The 17,859-nt window shown below is 39.9% G+C and overlaps 1 protein-coding gene and 1 pseudogene across 3 annotated transcripts in view; one reads left to right on the top strand and one right to left on the bottom strand.

Moving 5' to 3' along the window:
* Positions 1 to 17,859, bottom strand: part of DSE (dermatan sulfate epimerase) — a 150,238-nt gene that overhangs the window by 125,081 nt on the left and 7,298 nt on the right. The gene's annotated exons all lie outside the window — the stretch shown is intronic.
* On the top strand, positions 14,147 to 14,711 carry LOC112817465 (host cell factor C1 regulator 1 pseudogene; annotated as a pseudogene).

The raw sequence follows: 17,859 nt of genomic DNA, 5'->3' as shown, positions 1-17,859 counted from the left end.
GTGTGTGTGTATGTATACTCCAAATTACATATATAATGACTAATAGAAAAAGTTATTTTCTAAGCCATTCCTTAAAGAGTTATGTGTGTAGAGGCTGGGGAGGAGAGAATAAAATAAATATTTATTAAGTGCTTACTATATATTCATGTGATACAATAGATGATTCTAATTTTACTTAGTCTTAATAAAAACATTATGAAATAATATGAATAAGCTCAAATTACTAATGGGTATTCTAAACAAAATTAAAAATTTTAGTAAAAGCAATATTCAGAGTTTACTTATCAGTTTCTTATTTTGTTCTCCTGATATAAAAAGTATTAATCATAAGAGCTACTATTTATTGAGTATCTACTATGCCTGAGGTACTGGAACTTATAATTTACATACATTTTTTCATTTTCAACACAATCCCACAGCAACATAGGTATTATTATCACCAGTTTATAGAAGATATACTTGAGGCCTAATGAGTTTCTGTAAATTGCTTCAAAAATATACTTAGTTAAGTCACAAAACAAAAATGTAGACTCTGGTTTTTCTGATTAAAAAGCTCTCATTCCATCCATTATACCATACCATCGTCACAACATTTTGACATTTAGTCTTTATGTTCAACATTCCATATGTTTTTATTTATATTCATAAATATTTTCTGTCTAAAGAGCTCCTTTCAAAATATATGAGGGCAAGGAAGGACATATCAAGTTCTATGTTACTTTACACATTTACACGATTTATAGATCGCTTATAAGATTTAGCCATGGGGCATCTGGCTGGCTCAGTGGTACAGCATGTGACTCTTGAACTCAGGGTCATAAGTTCGAGCCCCTGTTAAAAAAGATTTAAGCCAAGTTCAAAACAAAACAAAAACAAGGGGACTGTATAGAAAAGAATATGTTTTTTAAAGGAGGCTCCACACCCAACATGGCACTTGAACTCACGACTCTGAGATCAAGAGTTGCATGCTCTACTGACTGAGCCAGCCAGGCGCCCAAAGAAAAAACATTGTTAATAAAAGGTAAGTTGGAGGAAAGGTAACAAATGGAGGCTAAGATTCCTACTGCTGTTTAACTTTGTACCACCTAAAGAAAAAGAATTATTCATGATTTATTAATAACAATACTTCAAGGCGCCTGGGTGGCTCAGTCAGATAAGTGTCCAACTCTTGGTTTCAGCTCAGGTCATGATCTCAGAGTCCTGGGATCGAGCCCCGAGTTGGGCTCTGCAGTCAGCACAGAGTCTGCTTGTCTCTCTCCCTCTGCTCCTTCCCCTGCTCTCTCTCTCTCTCATAAAAAAATAAAAATCTTTAAAAAAAATAACACTTCATTAAAAAAAATTCTCCATTAGTGTAACTATGCTGTATCATCTAGTTCATGTTCATCTAGTATATGAAGTATTTTTTCCAGAGTAACAGTTTTCAATTAAATGCATTCAACATTTTTCAGTAAGTTATTTTTTTGAGGCCACTGAAATCCATCACTGATAATATAGGAACAGGCAGGCAGGGCTATATGCAATGCCTCTGCTTGATTAGCAACTGTGGCTCTCTCTGTTAAATGCTAAAATCAACTTGTCACAAATTCAAGTAAAGTGGGAGTGAATCCACACCCAAACAGTAAGGTTAGTGAATGACTGAAGTGGTCAGGTTCAGATTCTGCTTCACTCAGTCAGCAAGACTGGAATCCAGTGGGTCTCAGGCATTGTGTTGAAGACAGAAAGATAAAGTACATAGATACTGCCCTCAGGATTCACTTCCCAGTGGGTGAGAGAGAGCCATCAGCAATCCAATTTAAGAAAGAGTCCTAACTGCTACTCTATGTACCTTCCAAAGGCCCCATCTCCAAATAGTATTACATTGGGAGTTAGGGCTTTAACATGAATTTTAGGGAACACAAATATTTAATCCATAACTGGAGGGAAGTGTTAACTCCGCCTAGCATTGTAGAGGAGACTATTGCAGAGGAAGTGACTCTTGAGCTTGGTCTCAAAGCAATCATAGCAGGTCACCAGCAGAGGAGTAGGAAGGGTACACAATGTAGAGAGGACAGCAGAAACAAAACTCAGGAGAAGGAACAAATGGTGATCATTTCAGGGAAAGGAAGGAATAAGGCAGAAAAACTAATTTGGGACTTATAGAAGGTCCCTGCATCTAATGCTAAGGAGCTTAGAATTTCTTGATATGGGCAGTGGGAAGCTGATGAAATTATTATGTGAGTGTTTGTGTGTGTGTGTTATAATAAAGTTTGTTGTTTGGATAACAGTGATGCAAGTTTAATATTTAAAAAGTTGAATGGGGGGGGGCGCCTGGGTGGCTCAGTTGGTTAAGCAGCTGCTTCAGCTCAGGTCATGATCTCAGGGTCCTGGGATTGAGCCCAGTGTGGGGCTCCCTGGTCAGCTGGGAGCCTGCTTCTCCTTCCCGCTCTGCCCCTCACCACTGCTTGTGCTCTCTCTCTCTCTCTCAAATAAATAAATAAAATCCTTAAAACAAATGAAAATAAAAACTGAATTTTTAAAAGCTTTTATTTTGAAACAATTTCAAACTTACATAAATGTTGCAAGAATAGTACAAAGAACTCCTATATACTCTTTATCCAGATTTGCCCAGTTACTATTTTGCCACATTTGCTTAATGTTCTCTCTATATAGCATATATATTATTTATATAGACATATACAGACATACAGATATGGATATGCATATGTACTTATACACATATGTACAGATATATACACACATATATAATCATGTATATGTACACACACTTTTTTTCTAAACTAGTTGAGAATAGGTTCACACATTAATGCCTTTACCTCTTAATAATTCAGTGTGTATATAAAGTTCCTCAGCCTTTATTTTCGTGACATTGAGATTTTTAAAACACTGTGAGAATTTTTAATGCAAATGGCATGTTAAAAAGTACATTATTATTGAAAAATGACTAAGGTCAGCAAGAAAGATATTGATGGATAAGAAAGAGCATAAAATAAGGGAAAGAGAGAAGACCAGACTGAACCAGCTGAGATGATGACGTCTTCATAGGATGGGAGAGAAGGGCACCCATGTGGGAAATTCAACAGCATTTAGTGTATATTGTGTGCAAAACATAAAGGAAATGAAAACTTGATTCTAGATTGGGACATTTGATGGATGGTGATAAGGATTATAAGATAAATAGATTTTGAGTTTTGTTTGATTTTAGGTTGAAGGAGGAGAACCAGTTTGTTTTTGAATGCTGAGCAGAGCTGTAATGTTGGAAACAAGATACAGAGTTCAGATGAAATGTCTAAAATAGAGAAGGATTACCTAAAGAAGATAAACCTAAACAACCAATCTTCTGCTTATCTTTCTGTTTCTCGACTGAACCCTGAACACAGCAGATACTTAATAAGGACTGTAGACTGACAACCAGTAGCCTAAGGAAAAGGCAAGGGATGGCCAAGTTTCCTTCTAGGCAAAGGAGGGCTGGGAAGACTCAGGGGATTTCCCTGTAGAATAGAGGAACCCTTGGCTGGCTCAGTGGGTGGAACATCCAACTCTCCATCTCTGGAGTTTGTGAGTTTGAGCTCTGTGTTGGGTGTAGAGATTACTTAAAATAAATAAATAAATAAAATATATATATTATATTTAATTATTCATTTAACACCTGTTTTCCCTTGCTAGATTGTAAATTCGATGACATCGAATATGTCTGAATTGCTATACTTATATATATATATATAGAGAGAGAGAGAGAGAGGAACCTATATATTGAATTGAGGAACCTGAGTCAGCAGGCCAGGGCAACTTCTTCCCAGCTGCTGAGAATCAGTCAAACAGGAATTAAGAGTGTGCCAGAAGCACACAATGCTTTGTACCAGGTCCACAATCCCCCATCCAGAATTTCCAAACCCCCACAATTCGGTAAGTATTTTTGTATCTCATTTGGCAGCAAAACCTGACCTGAATTGATTTGAAGCTCTTGGCGGTGTTTCTTTATCCTACTTACTGTGCATATTCATACATTTCTCTGCATGACTATTAACGTGTTTGATAACAAGTGTTGTTTTAGAACTCACTGGGGACAGTGCTTAATATGCACCCTAACTATCTCCTTTCTAAAATCCAAAAAATTCTAAATTTCAAACTCATAGGACTGTAGAGATTTCAGATAAGGAAATGTGAAAGTATATTTGAAAATTTGGGTAAATACTACCTTTGCAACCTAGACTGGCACACTTAAATGAACATTTCACTCATGAAAATGTGAATGGAAGTCATGGAAGTCTCCCTGGACTTTGGCATCTTATATCTGGAACGACAGAGAGGGGCTTCATTTTGCCTGTTCTGACTCATTGTCCATTTCAGCATCTTTGGCTCTCTGCTTCATTCTGTCCCTCAGCATCCATTACAGGCTTTGCTCACCAGTGGATCCAAAGCGCTCACTCTTCTTTAGGATATGGTTTTTGCTATTTGATCTCTGACCCTCCTGAACCATAACTGCCTCTAAGAAAAGAGATTATCAACCTCCTTTCCTCTACCCCTCCTCCCCCACCCTCACTGTGCTATGCCCTATGGGACTCATCACCTGTACCTGTCTCCTGCTGCCTCCCCCACACCCTGGGGGTGGGGAAGTGTGCAAAAAGGAATCAGACCAATCAGCCATTCAACCTTCAAGTTGGTCATTTGTTGTCGAATCATTTATTTATTCGTTCATTCAAGAAATATATACTGAAAATCTACAACGTGCCAAATACTATGCTAGGTACTTGAAGTACAGCAATTCAGACATATTTGATGTCATCATCGAGTTTACAATCTAGCAAGGGAAAACAGGTGTTAAATGAATAATTAACTACAATTGTAGTAAGTGCTACAAATGGGGAGGCAGAGTGTAGTGAGAGTGTACAAGGGGAGCTAGGAGAGAAGGGGCCAAACCCGGTGTAGAGGCTCTAGGAAGGGCTCCTGGAGGAAATGACTTTTGAGTTGAGATGAGAAGGATGCAGCCAGGTGAAAAGGGTGAGGGGGCAGGAAGGATGGAGGTGGAGAGAATTCTAGGCAAAGCAACCTGCCTATGAAGGAGGCAAGGCAGGAAGGACCTTGGCCTAAATGTGAGTGTGGAAGCTGTAACCATGGCTAGCGAGGAGAAAGAGAGGGAGCCTAGGGTGACATAAAAGAACTTTGGTCTTTATGTGAAGAGATAATCCACGATTGAGGGGTTTTAAGTAAGGATGTGACCTAGTCAGATACTACTTATCAGACCACTCTGGTTGTGGAGTAGAGAAGGGGAGAGATCAAGAGTGAGTGCATGAGGAACTGAATAAAATTGTTCTTCTCATGACCCTGAGTAAGATTGCACCCTGAACGAGTGGGTTACACAGCCTAGCTCCACATGGGTGAGGCCAGGGTTTCCAGGAAGTCCTGACCATCTTCAAGGAAGAAAAGGTGCAAAACTCCCTTTCCAGGTGGGTCCTCCAGACTCCTTTTCACATCCCAGAGTGAAGCCTATCCCAGAAAAGGTTGTCTGCTCTCTCTCTGTACACTCCCACATACATCTACTCTAAAACCTTTCAGCCTGACCACCTCAGTAGTTCAACCACTGTTCCACAACTAAAGAATGCTCTCTCTTAGCATCTTGCTCCATATTTTATGTTTGAATAGTATATAAAAATCACAGTTGGGATGATTTCTCCTTTAAGTTTGTTGTCCATCAGTGCTATTTAAACTCTTGAGGAAAGATGGCCATGAAGTTTGCATTAAGAATCATAATCATATGTTATCATGATTCTTCACTCAAATAGAGCAGCATTTACTCTGGCTTACTTCCATACTCCAAGACTTTTATGATGCCTGCTGGCATGAGGAACACTGCTGGAATTCATTCTTGAACAGAATTTTTCCTGAACTGAAACTCTACACTAAAAAGCAGTGAAGGAAACTTGTTACCATTCATTTATTTTGGACTTAGATTCAAAGGGTGCGAGGAATAGGGGAAGGACAATAGTTCTTTGAGACCAGTTAGCAGAAGGCCAAAAATCCCTCTTTAGACTTGATAGCTTGAGGCAGAATAGTCAGGAAAGCAATTATGTAAAGTATATCTTTAGCAGGAGGGGAAAGATAAGATAAATACGTGTCATGAGGCATACTAATTGCCAAATATTATAGATGGTCCTTCTGAATTCTAAAATTTCCCTGGTCTTCACTGCTCTGAAATTTTATCAAGAGTGATAAAATTATATATTCAGAAGTTAAAGAAACTTGTACATTTGAAGTTGGGCTTTTTTCTTTCATTTTTGTATTTGTATGAAAATAATATCCAAATATGGAAGGAAATGAGTATTGTACTATTAAGGACTCTTTCATATTCCAAAAATAGTAACAGCCACCTAAAATGTACCACTTGGAGTACTTAAAATGTACTACTATTCAAACATAACTCTGTTATTTCCAATTGTTCCTCTAATTGTGACTTTGGATCCCACAGGATTCCAGCAACCTCTCAAAGTACAAATGTAGTAGTTTAGCGTTGAATAAAATTTCTGGAAGGTGTGAAGGTCTGAAGGTCTGTCTTTTCTTTATTCTCCATATACTGTACACAACTTCATAAGAAAAATTTGCACTTTTTTCTGGACTAAGATTTATGAATAACTGCCAAATTTAAGAAAGTTTGAACAAAAGCATATTATTAGCAGACTGGCAGTTTATTAAAATTCCACAACTATATTTCCATCTAATGTTCCACATTATCCTTGCCCACAGCCAACCTTCACCAAAAACTAGCAATCTCAGAAAATAGCAAAGTGTTGTTAAGTAACTTTCTTTTAGACCATACTCATTTTACTGGGTCAACTTCAGTTCATAATATACTGTGGAATTATCCATTTCAACATTAATCACTTAAAGATGTGCACTGAAAGATTATCTTGGACCTCTTAGATGAGAAAAAATAAGTTGTGAATAGTTTTGTTCAAGTTTTGAAAATCCTATTTGGTACAAGGTGAGTGAGAGGAAACTCCCTTGTCTCTCTCTCTCTGTTTCTGTCTCTACACCTATACCTAGTCTGTATATATCTAGATCTATCCTCTCTGCTTAAAATGCCTGACTTATTTAGGAGAGAGGAAGCAACCCACCCATATTCTAAAGTAACTTAAACACATACAGTGAGGCTGCTGCATTAGCTGAAAGACTTCATACCACACTGGAAAAAAGCCCAAGTAAAAATGGTAACATCCTCAGACCATGAAAGTAGTTTAGAATTTTGTGTTTATTTCTTCTTCCTAAAAAAACCTTGATGGTCCAATGAGTGAGACATCAAAAATCTATCCAGAACTTGAATTAATATACAGTTGTAACGATACTCAGAACTCTTGTATTTACCCACCTCTCCACTCCCCACAAACGTGGCACATGTTTCTTTCACTTTTTTTCTTCACTCTCTTTGCCATTAAAGCCAGGAATTCAAAAATGAGTAAGTCCTGAAGGGCAGACTCTATAAAACTGACCTAACGTGGCTTACACTCTTAAAAGTTTTGGCCCAGGATAGCCAAATATATATGTTATAATAGTTGTAAGATTTATGAGTTCAAATTCTATGAAACTCAAAATCAAGGAATAATTTTTTTTTCTTTCCTTTTCTAAGAGGTAATTTTTTAATTCAAGCAGACTTTCAGGATGAGAAAATTTACCTATATTTTTAGTTTACCATGCCTTTGGAGCATTTAGTTTCCTAACAGCTTTCTAAACCCATAATTGTAGGTAGCTTTTAATTGGCTCAAATTATTTATTCTTAAATTGAGGGAGAAACTGCTAATTGTTCCTCAATATTCAGTCTTTTCTTTTGAATTTTAGGTGAGCACAAAACCACATTAGCTAGAGACTAATTTCTGTCTCCCTTGCAAACCAAGTTTTGCCATCGGCATGTGAATATATATGACTGGAATTTTCAGGTCACGTTAGAAAACTGGTGCCTTCATTTCCTCTTTCCCCATATTTATCACTTAATAATCATTACCTATTTTATGAATATTGATACCGTCCTGGGAATAGAAAAGCTAGTAAAAACTGTCCTCATGTTCAACTTGTTTCCAAACTAAGAGGAATTAGTAACAAATAACTAAAACAAAGTAAGTAATCATAATGGATGTACAAACAATGCTAAGGATTCAAAGGAAAAAGATAACATATCTGGCCTGAGGCATCCAAAAAATAATTTATTCAGGAGTTAATAATTGAGAAGGGTGGTAATGAATAAAGTGGGAGAGAATGGCTCCCCTGTCCTGGCCCATCCTGAAAAATGCAGAAAAGTCAAATGCTTCCTGTGAATCTTGACACTGGCACTGAGTTAGCTTACACTATCCTACCAACACTGTGGGTCACAAATGTGTTAAATACTTTACCTGTTTAGCTTTCTATAGCTGCTATAACAAATGACCACAAACTTAGTAGTTTAAAACAACACAACCTTAATATCCTAGCATTCTGGAGATCAGAAGTCCAAAATGGGTTTCACGGGACCAAACTCAAGGCATGGCAGGGCAGCATTTTTTTCTGCAGCCTGAGGAGGATCCATTTCCTTGCTCTTTCCAGCTTCTAGAATTTGCCCATATTCCTTGGCTAGTGGCTTCTTCCTCCATCTTCATAGCATCTTCAATGCTGATAGAATTCTTCTCACATTGCATCACGCTGACCTCCCGTTCTGCCTTCCTTTTCTACTTTAAGGAGACTTGTGTTTATATTGGGCCCACCCAGATAATCCAGAAAAATCTCCCTATCTCAAGGTCAGCTGATTAGCAACCTTAATTCCTTCTTGCCATGTAACATTCACAGATTTCCAGGATTAGGAGGATGTGGATGTCTTTGGGAGGCCATTAGTCTGCCTATCACATATAATCTCATTTGATCTATGATTTTGGTAGTAGTGTTAACTCTATAGATAAGAAATGAAGGAACAGAAAGATTAAGGGATCTGCCCATGATTACCAAGCCAATCAGTGGCAGATCAGAATCGAGAACTCAAATATTTCTTACTCTAGGGCCTAAACTTTGATAAAGCGACCAATAATTCAGTGTTAAGCAATGGCTAGTCCCAGGTAACTGATCGGTTTTAACACTGAGTTTCCCAGGCCAGGAAAACCCCTCTGTCCCAGGCAAACCACAATGGTTAATCACCTTATCTGAACACTTAACCCAAATCCCTATTACAATAGTTTAGCCAGAATTTATTAAGAGCCTAGTCATCAGAGATCACAACTAAATTCTACAGGGCTCCACAGAGGTGGGATATGGTGCTTCATGAGGCACAGAGATGGCAGAGAAACTCTACCTCTTCCTCCAATTTAACTTTTCCCTGGTTTTGAAAGAGGACTTCAACTACTCCCATTTTGACCTCAGTCTGTACTTTCTAATTGATTAAGAAGAACTTAATTTTCACTCAGGCAAAAGCCCTGTAGGCAAAGCATCCCCTAATGGGAACTGAAACTACCCCTCAAGCAATAGGGACTTCCCTGAGCCAACAAGACCCATGACAATGATGACCTGAGTTTTACTGTCCACCTGCATGTACCCACCAACCTTGGTCTCATTTTCCTCATACAAACTTGTATTTTTGGCTAGTCTTTGAAAGCCTAGTCCATTGGCCTCACTGAAATAAATTTCTTTATTGTTTCACCACCACTCAAGTCTCTGCCTTTGGATTTTGTCAGCAGTGAGTGGTCAAACCTGGTCTGCTGGGACCCCTGGAGCCAGGTGCTCTTAGACCCCTGTGACCCAACTAGTTTGATAAAAGGATGCATTTGCTGAAGATGGTCAGATAATTTACTCTAAGAAGATTCATAAGCAGGACCTTGAACACAGATGGGAAAATATACTTCAAGTAGAAAATTTAGAATTTACTAAAATTAGTGGCATAAACTTAGTTCTCCCAGAAACTCACTCTGGGACAAGGATTGGAATGCACTTTGTTTTTTAGGAGGGGATTCCAAGAGACATTTGTGGGGACCGGGGATGAGAAGGAAGGAAGGAAGGAACGAAGGAAGCCAATATAGTGGATGATGATGAGCAGGTTACTGATAAGGACAGCTGGATTACTGATAATGGACAGATCCTACTGGGTCCTTTGAGAAGATGGTGTAGAACATGTATCAGAGTTGTTCCACTGCAGAGGTGAGGAAGCTCGGATTCTGGCCAGGCAGTTGGAAGCCTTCAGCATGCACTGAAATAGTGAATGCCAAGGGGATATGGGCAGAGCACCAATAGTTTTAATTTGCCTATCCAACTCATTTCCTCAGTCTTACTACTTCTCGTAATTTCTACAGTGACAACCCTAGTTCAAGCCACTGTAGCAGCTTCCTCACTGGCTTTCTTGCCTCCACTCTTCCTCCCCACCTGATCCCCACACAATAGCCAAATGCCTTTTCCAAAGTATGAATCCAATTATGTCACCACCACCCTAGCAACAACTCAGATTCTTGTTACCAGCTAGAATCTGGCTTCCTCATAGCCTTCAAAGCCTTACATGGCCTGACTACCCCATCTCTCTGATCTTACCTCCTAAGTAAAGCTTGTAAACCAGTAATAAACATGGTATATTGGAGTTATGTTTACAATATTCCTCTTCTTTTTGTTGATTAGACTTGTCTCAGTCTTTGCTCTGCTCTTTGGTTCCTCTGTTTACAATGCTTTTCCCAGTAGATCCCCTTCTCACCATTCAGGTTTAACTCTAATATCCCCTCCACACAAAGGCCTTTTCTTACTTATTACTTTAGCCCAGTCATTCTTTTCACTGACTTTTCCAGAGCAATTATTGGTCCCTCCAAATATCTTTTTATATGTTTTCATATTTATTGTCTCTCTCTGCACACTATTATGTAAACTCCTAAGGGGCAGTGATTTGGAATGTCTTATTCAAAGCTATGTTCCCAGTACCTAGAATGGGTTCCTCGCACATACTAGGGATTTCAGAAATATTTTTTACTGAAAAAATGTTTCCAAGATGGATGAAGTTGAATGGGAGGGCTTATCTGTCTTGAATATTGTAAACATAACTCCAATATACCATGTTTATCACTGGTTTACAATAACCATGAAGAGATGATTTGCTAAGCAAAAGCAAAACTGATGAGATTATGGAAAATTTTTCATCAGTGGAGTCCCATTTAATGAAGTTCTATTTTCAGAGAGGCTTGTAATGATGATCATGTTTTAGCTATTTTTAGAATGGAAATAAAATGACAACTTGCAATTTTCTTTCTCCCTTTAAGTAAATCAATTTATAGCTTTGGATTAAAATTATTCTCTTCTAGGATTTAGTCAATGTGTTAAAAAAAAATAACTGAAACTAACAGTACTGAAAACCATTATCAATTAACTTCCAGGACGTATATTATTGCTTTCTGAAAACCTAGACAGCTCCACCTTGTCTAAATCTTTAAGGCTGTTTTTTTTTTGTTTTTTGTTTTTTTAAATTTTCTGTATTGTGGTTCCTGTCTTCCTGTTCTACTGTTGACTAATTAGGATGTTGCATCTCAGCTCATTTTATATAAAGACCCAATTAAAAATTTGGAATGAAGCCGGCAAATTTTAAATAGAAAAAAAAAAATGCACAGTCAGAGCTCAGTAGGACACTGAGCAGATAGTGAGTCTCAAAGCACTTCAAATACAGCCCAACCCACGTTCCAGCCTTCTACTCTCCCTTTCCCTACCCCCTACTCCACACCAGCCACCCTGTTTTGTCTACACTTGTTAACACAAGCAGGCTTCCTCCCTCCTGTCGGCCTTTGCCTGGGCTGTTTCCCAGCCTATCTCCCATTCTGTCAGCATCCTCTCTCTCACCTTTCTTCTTCTTTCAAGTCCCAGCTCAAGTTTCCCTCTTCTCGGAAGCTCTCTCCTAACCCCCAGGCACTTGCTGGGTCTTTATTCCTGTGCTCAGTGTTCAGATTATACTTGGTAAAATATGCCTAACATTCCCATTTTGAAACTGCAGTGTAATGATTTATGTCCAAGTCAGCATCCATCCAGCTGCACAATCTTTCAGGGCAAGAACAGCATCTATTCTGGAATCCTCAACACTTACCATATTCACTACAGGAAGTGCCCCCTAAGCAGTTGGTGAATATTCTATTCACTTCACCATACCCCGGGGTTCTAAGAGGGTATGTTCTGCACAAGTTAATTGGTGATGAAGACTGGGGGTGGGTGGGGTAGGGACTTGTTATGTTCACGTCTCCTCTTTTCCCCTATATTTTCTCCCTTCTGGCTTCAGGCTATTTATACTTTCTTCATTTCCCATTCATTCTTTAACTCTGTAACCCTCTGTCCCTCACAGCTACCCAGTTCGGGAACTTTTCTTCCCAGTCTTCGTCTCATTGACATGACTGCACCCCCTGGACCCTAGCATCCTGAAGTCCATTCCTCCCTAGCCTCCTAGGACACCACTCTTCCGGTTCTTCTCCTATCACTAATGCCTACTTTTCGATTCCTCGTTTGTCCCACCTCACCTGTCTTTCTCATGTCAGTGTTCCACAGACTTTGACTCTTGGGTTTCCTTTCTTCTCTTCTACACGTCTTTCTGTGTTCTCATCCACTCTGATAGTTTCGACTATCACCTATGTTACAGGATTACTTTTCCTTCGGTGCATGTAGTTCTTGGTCATGTCGCTTCGAAGAATGAAGAGGAAGACCAGACGAAGAGTAGTGGGTAACAAAGCGAAGTTCATTGAGCTACAGTGAAACAAAGTTTACTGAGCGATAGTACAAAGCTCCCAATGAGGGAGGGGACCTGAGAGGGTTGGTTTGCCAATTTGGTGTTTAAATCCAGGGGTTTTTATGGGCTCTTCGGTGTGGGCTGTTTTAATCTGATTAACCCCCAAGAACCTGTCATCCAATCAGGTTTTTGTCCACGCACTCAACTACCTATCAGGTAGTGGTCTGCCTGGGAAAGGGCGGAAGGCTCCTTCCAGGGTGGTGTTTTGTAGCCTTGGGGACCAAGAGGGTGGTGGACACCACTGCCCTAAGGCATGCTGGCCAGCGCAGGCCACCAGATCAAGCAGTTTGTTTAAATATCCCACTGGCTATTGAGCTGGCCCCCAGGCCTGGGTTAGGATGTCCAAGGCCATTCCCTTCCTTTTTGTCACATAGAAGTTTTAAGTCCTCCAGTAGGAAGACTTAAAGCTAGGGCACTGAAGTAAAGCCTAGAATAACAGCATGGGGTCTTTTTCCTTTTAAGGGTAGTTCTCCTCTTAGAATGGGGGTGGGGGGCCTTGTCCCTGCCTGCCTTTCTTCCAACTATCCTTTATTACCTATATATTAATGACTTCCAAATCTATCTGTAGACCCTGGTGTGAATCAGACTAATGCCATCTTGGACAAATCTGCCATGATGACCAGTTTGTGACCTGAAACCTTCTTGAGCATGCCCTCCTTCCCCTCCCCCCCCATTCTTTTGTTCCACCACACACTTAAGTACACCTTCAGGGCAGAATATCCTTGATCTATCCTGGAGATATGACTATTCTTAAACAGTCTCCTCTTGGGTGGTCCCTCAACATGTACTCCTAGTCCTTAAGGCTATAAAAGAGATCTTAAAGGAGGTTGGGTTGTGGAGATCTGCTTGTCTTGTGGCAGCCCAAGACATGCTTCTATCCATAAGTTACCTTAATAAAAACCATTTCCAGTCAAGCTGGACTTGTAAGCCTTTTTCTTTGGTCTTCTATCTCATTTGGCCTTTGGAGGTCATTTGCATATACCTCCCTTTCACAGAACAACCCTACTCTTCTGACCTACAAATGCCCAAATCTATTTTCCCATATTTCTAATGGGCTGCCCCAGATTCACAATGAAACTCCCCTTGTCTGTAATTGAACTTGTGATGTCTTCCCTCCCATTATAACCTGATCATAATCTGGTCCTCTTCCTATATTCCATAGCTCATTCACAGTTCCACTCATTCCTGTTGTCCAAACAGAAGCAAACTCCTCGCCCATCTGCATATCTAGTTTCAGTCAATTCTTTTATTATTTCTCTTAAGTATTCTGTTCTGTCACTACCACATTTCTAAAGATACTTTCGTCAATCTTTGCCTGAGTTACTATAACACTTTGAAACTAATTTCCCAGCCTTTAATCATACAACCTTCAAGCCTTTTTCCATGCAGCAGTTAATGTTATTTTCTATGATCCTGCAGCAGCCGCTGGAATGAGGCCCCCCAGGTCAGGCCCAGTGCTACCCAGGGACGCCCCAGACCTGGGACGTGAGCTCCCCTCTCCGAAAAGCTGTGCCCATGAGCACCAAGCAGTGCCTGGAGGAGGAGCAGGAGACCCTGCGCAAACAGTGCCTTTCTGAAGAGAACATGGCCCCCCACTTCCCTGGATTCAGCCTGCACAATGACCCCTCCTTACTGTAGCTCCCCCATGACTTCCCCCCCATTTCTGCCCCTACTCAGGCAGGAGCCCTTGCTCTGAGCTGCTTCTCTGGCACTGTCCTGGGAACCTTATCCCCCAGGCCCTCCAGCTGCTGAGGCTAGGGGACACCCCCACCCCCTACTACCCTGCAACCCAAGCTGGGGAGATAATGGAGCTCTGAGTGCTGGTGGGCAGTAGTTCTGCCCACCTTACTTCTTCCCCACAACAGAGAAGACCAGCATACCCACTAAGGGACCAGCTGTTCTGAATATTCTTTAGACCAGGCCACTGGGCCCCAGGACCTACTCTCAACAGAGGAGGACACTGAATCCCACAGAGCCCTGGGGTGAGAGGTACAGGAGGGACAGGATCCTGGGAAGGGAGGCATTCCCCCCAGAACTGAATAAAGATTGCTGAGAAAAAAAAATTGTTATTTTCTGACACATCTATGTCCGTTCCCTGTTTAAAAACCTACAATATCCTCTACTGGTCACAGGATTTTAAAACACATACTTAAAAATTAACAAGTGAGGAAACAACAAATGTTGGTGAGGATGTGGAGAAAGGGGAACCCTCCTACACTGTCGGTGGGAATGCAAGCTGGTGCAGCCATTCTGGAAAACAGTATGGAGGTTCCCCAAGAAGTTAAAAATAGAGCTACCCTATGACCCAGTACTTGTACTACTAGGTATTTACCCAAAGGATACAAATGTTGTGATCCAAAGGGGCACCTGCACCCCATTGTTTATAGCAGCAATGTCCACAATAGCCAAACTGTGGAAAGAGCCCAGATGTTCATCAAGAGATGAATGGATAAAGAAGATGTGCTATATATACACAATGGAATATTACGCAGCCATCAGAAAGGATGACTTCTTACCATTTGCAACAACGTGGATAGAACTGAGGGGATTAAGCTAAGCGAAAGAAGTCAATCAGAGAAAGACAATTATCATATGGTTTCACTTATATGTGGAATTTAAGAGACAAAACAGATATTCATAGGGGAAAGGAGGGAAAAATAAAATAAGACGAAATCAGAGAGGAAGACAAACCATAAGAGATTTTTTTTTTTAAAGATTTTATTTTATTATTTATTTGAGAGAGAGAGAATGAGAGATAGAGAGCACGAGAGGGAAGAGGGTCAGAGGGAGAAACAGACTCCCCGCAGAGCAGGGAGCCTGATGTGGGACTCGATCCTGGGACTCCAGGATCATGACCTGAGCTGAAGGCAGTCGCTTAACCAACTGAGCCACCCAGGCGCCCCATAAGAGATTCTTAATCAAAGGAAACAAACTGCGGGTTGCTGGAGGGGAGGTGGGTGTGGGGATGGGGTAACTGGGTGATGGGCATTAAGGAGGGCATGTGATGTAATAAGCACGGGGTGTTATATGCAACTGATGAATAACTGAACTCTACATCTGAAACTAATGATACACTATACGTTAATTAATTGGATTTAAATAAGATAAAAAATGTATATTATATATTATGCACATAAAATAATAACTCTCTCTCACCCACAAACAAGGTGCTTAGCCATCAGATTCGATTTTACCTAACCATCCCCGCCCACTAATGGCCTTATCTTTCAGCTGTTCCTCAAGCTGTCTGGGCTCTGGCTTGCATCTGGGTTCTTCCTGAGGGTGTTCCATCAGCACTGAATCAACAATTTCACTGCGGTTGAACTGTGAAAGTGTTCTCTCTTTGGGAGAGAAGTAAGCAATTAAGACGATCCCTCTGTTGTTTAAATCAAGGAAAGGTTTCCAACATGGGTAGATACATGTTAGGTAGGAAGGATGCATATTTCCTCTCTCTTCTTAGGGTGAATTATCAAGAATCATTTCTAAATTGGACTTAATATATTATTTCCTGAAAACAAACTTTTATTTTTAAAACTTCCTCCTGAGTATAGAATAGTAAAAACTAGTGAAATATTTATTGGTTGGAGCTCTTTTATCCTTGAATTCATTTATCAGCAATTGAAATCTCTGAACCCCACATGTAAGAATCTGGAAATGCTGTTAAGTTAGAAATATCAGTGGTAGCAGGAGGTATTGTTTTTTAAATCTGCCCCACATTTAATAAATGCTTCCACTGAGGGTACTTGTCTCCTAAAAGCCATAAGTTCTGTTTAGATTAAGATATTGAAGTTCCCATGGCTGTATAAGTTAGCCTTCAATGTGGAATCGTTCAATCAATGTAGCCAACATTGCATAAAAGTCCTCTGGGTGCTACAGAAGACACAAACCCTAGAAAAAAGTTATCAGGAAACAGGCAGCAGTTCTTGAGTTCCCTGGTTACTGTTAAAGATTTTGAGAAATCAGAAAAGCAACATGGCAGAGTAGGAAGAGCTCTGAAGTTAGGCAAACTGGGTTTATATCCATACTCCATTACTTACAAGCCAGGTAACTTTAGGCAAGTCACTTGACCTGAGATTACCTAATCTGGATAGTAAGGTGAATTCTACTTAATGTCATAGAAGGGATGAGAACATTTCTTTTTTTTTTAAGATTATTTGACAGAGGGAGACACAGTGAGAGAGGGAACACAAGCAGGGGGAGTGGGAGAGGGAGAAGCAGGCTTCCCAGGGAGCAGGGAGCCCGATGCGGGGCTCGATCTCAGGACCCTGAGATCATGACCTGAGCTGAAGACAGAAGCTTAACGACTGAGCCACCCAGGCGCCCCAGGGATGAGAACATTTCTATTAGTGGCCAAATGAATGAATGATGGTCTCTTTCCAAATCAACTTTTCACATTTTAAAAATAGATGTGCGTAGTATGGCTTGCTTACAAACCAAAGGAAGTTGCAATATAGTATTAGAGCCAAAGAATTCACAAGTCAGAGTTCTCAGCTAACAGATGAAGTGTTATAACAAAGTATCAAGTTAGATACTATATTATGCACTTTTCATACTGAATTAATTTTTATGTGGAAAGCAGTAAATGACTTAGATGAAACTTGTTTTAAAACAAGAGGATTGTTTTGTTTTGTTTTTATCATGGAAGTTTGTTGTAAAAAAGGTTTTTGACCTTGGGACTCTACAAAAACAAAATTACACTATTTTTGTAAGATTATATATGAGGCTCTGGAGTTTTAAGGAACAGGACAACGCAAATTCATGGGAACAATACTTAAAGGATTTAGCTACTTATCTGAACTTCATACTATCTAGAAAATGCATAGAAATATTTTCCCTTGGATGAAATTTCTTAACCTTAGGATTTTGAGATGTTTTCAAATATAAAAGTCTCATTTATTAAATGGCTTGACGGTTCACTTTTGGTATTGTACCAAGCAAATTACCATGACTCACACTGATATGAAAATTCCTCATAATTATTTTCATTAATTGTTTCACATTATTTTCATTTTATTTTAAATTATTTCACTTTACTAAAAGTACAGTAGGGGCTTGTCCCACTAAGCATAAATTTTATTGGTTATTTAAATGATTAACCTAGGGGCCCCTGGGTGGCTCAG

This window comes from Callorhinus ursinus, unplaced genomic scaffold (genome assembly GCF_003265705.2).
Source record: "Callorhinus ursinus isolate GAN/ISIS: 27379988/994484 unplaced genomic scaffold, GSC_fseal_2.0 scaffold6, whole genome shotgun sequence".
Lineage (NCBI taxonomy): Eukaryota > Metazoa > Chordata > Mammalia > Carnivora > Otariidae > Callorhinus > Callorhinus ursinus.
Note: the sequence above shows the minus strand (reverse complement) of the source record. Positions and strands in the feature narration are given on the sequence as shown.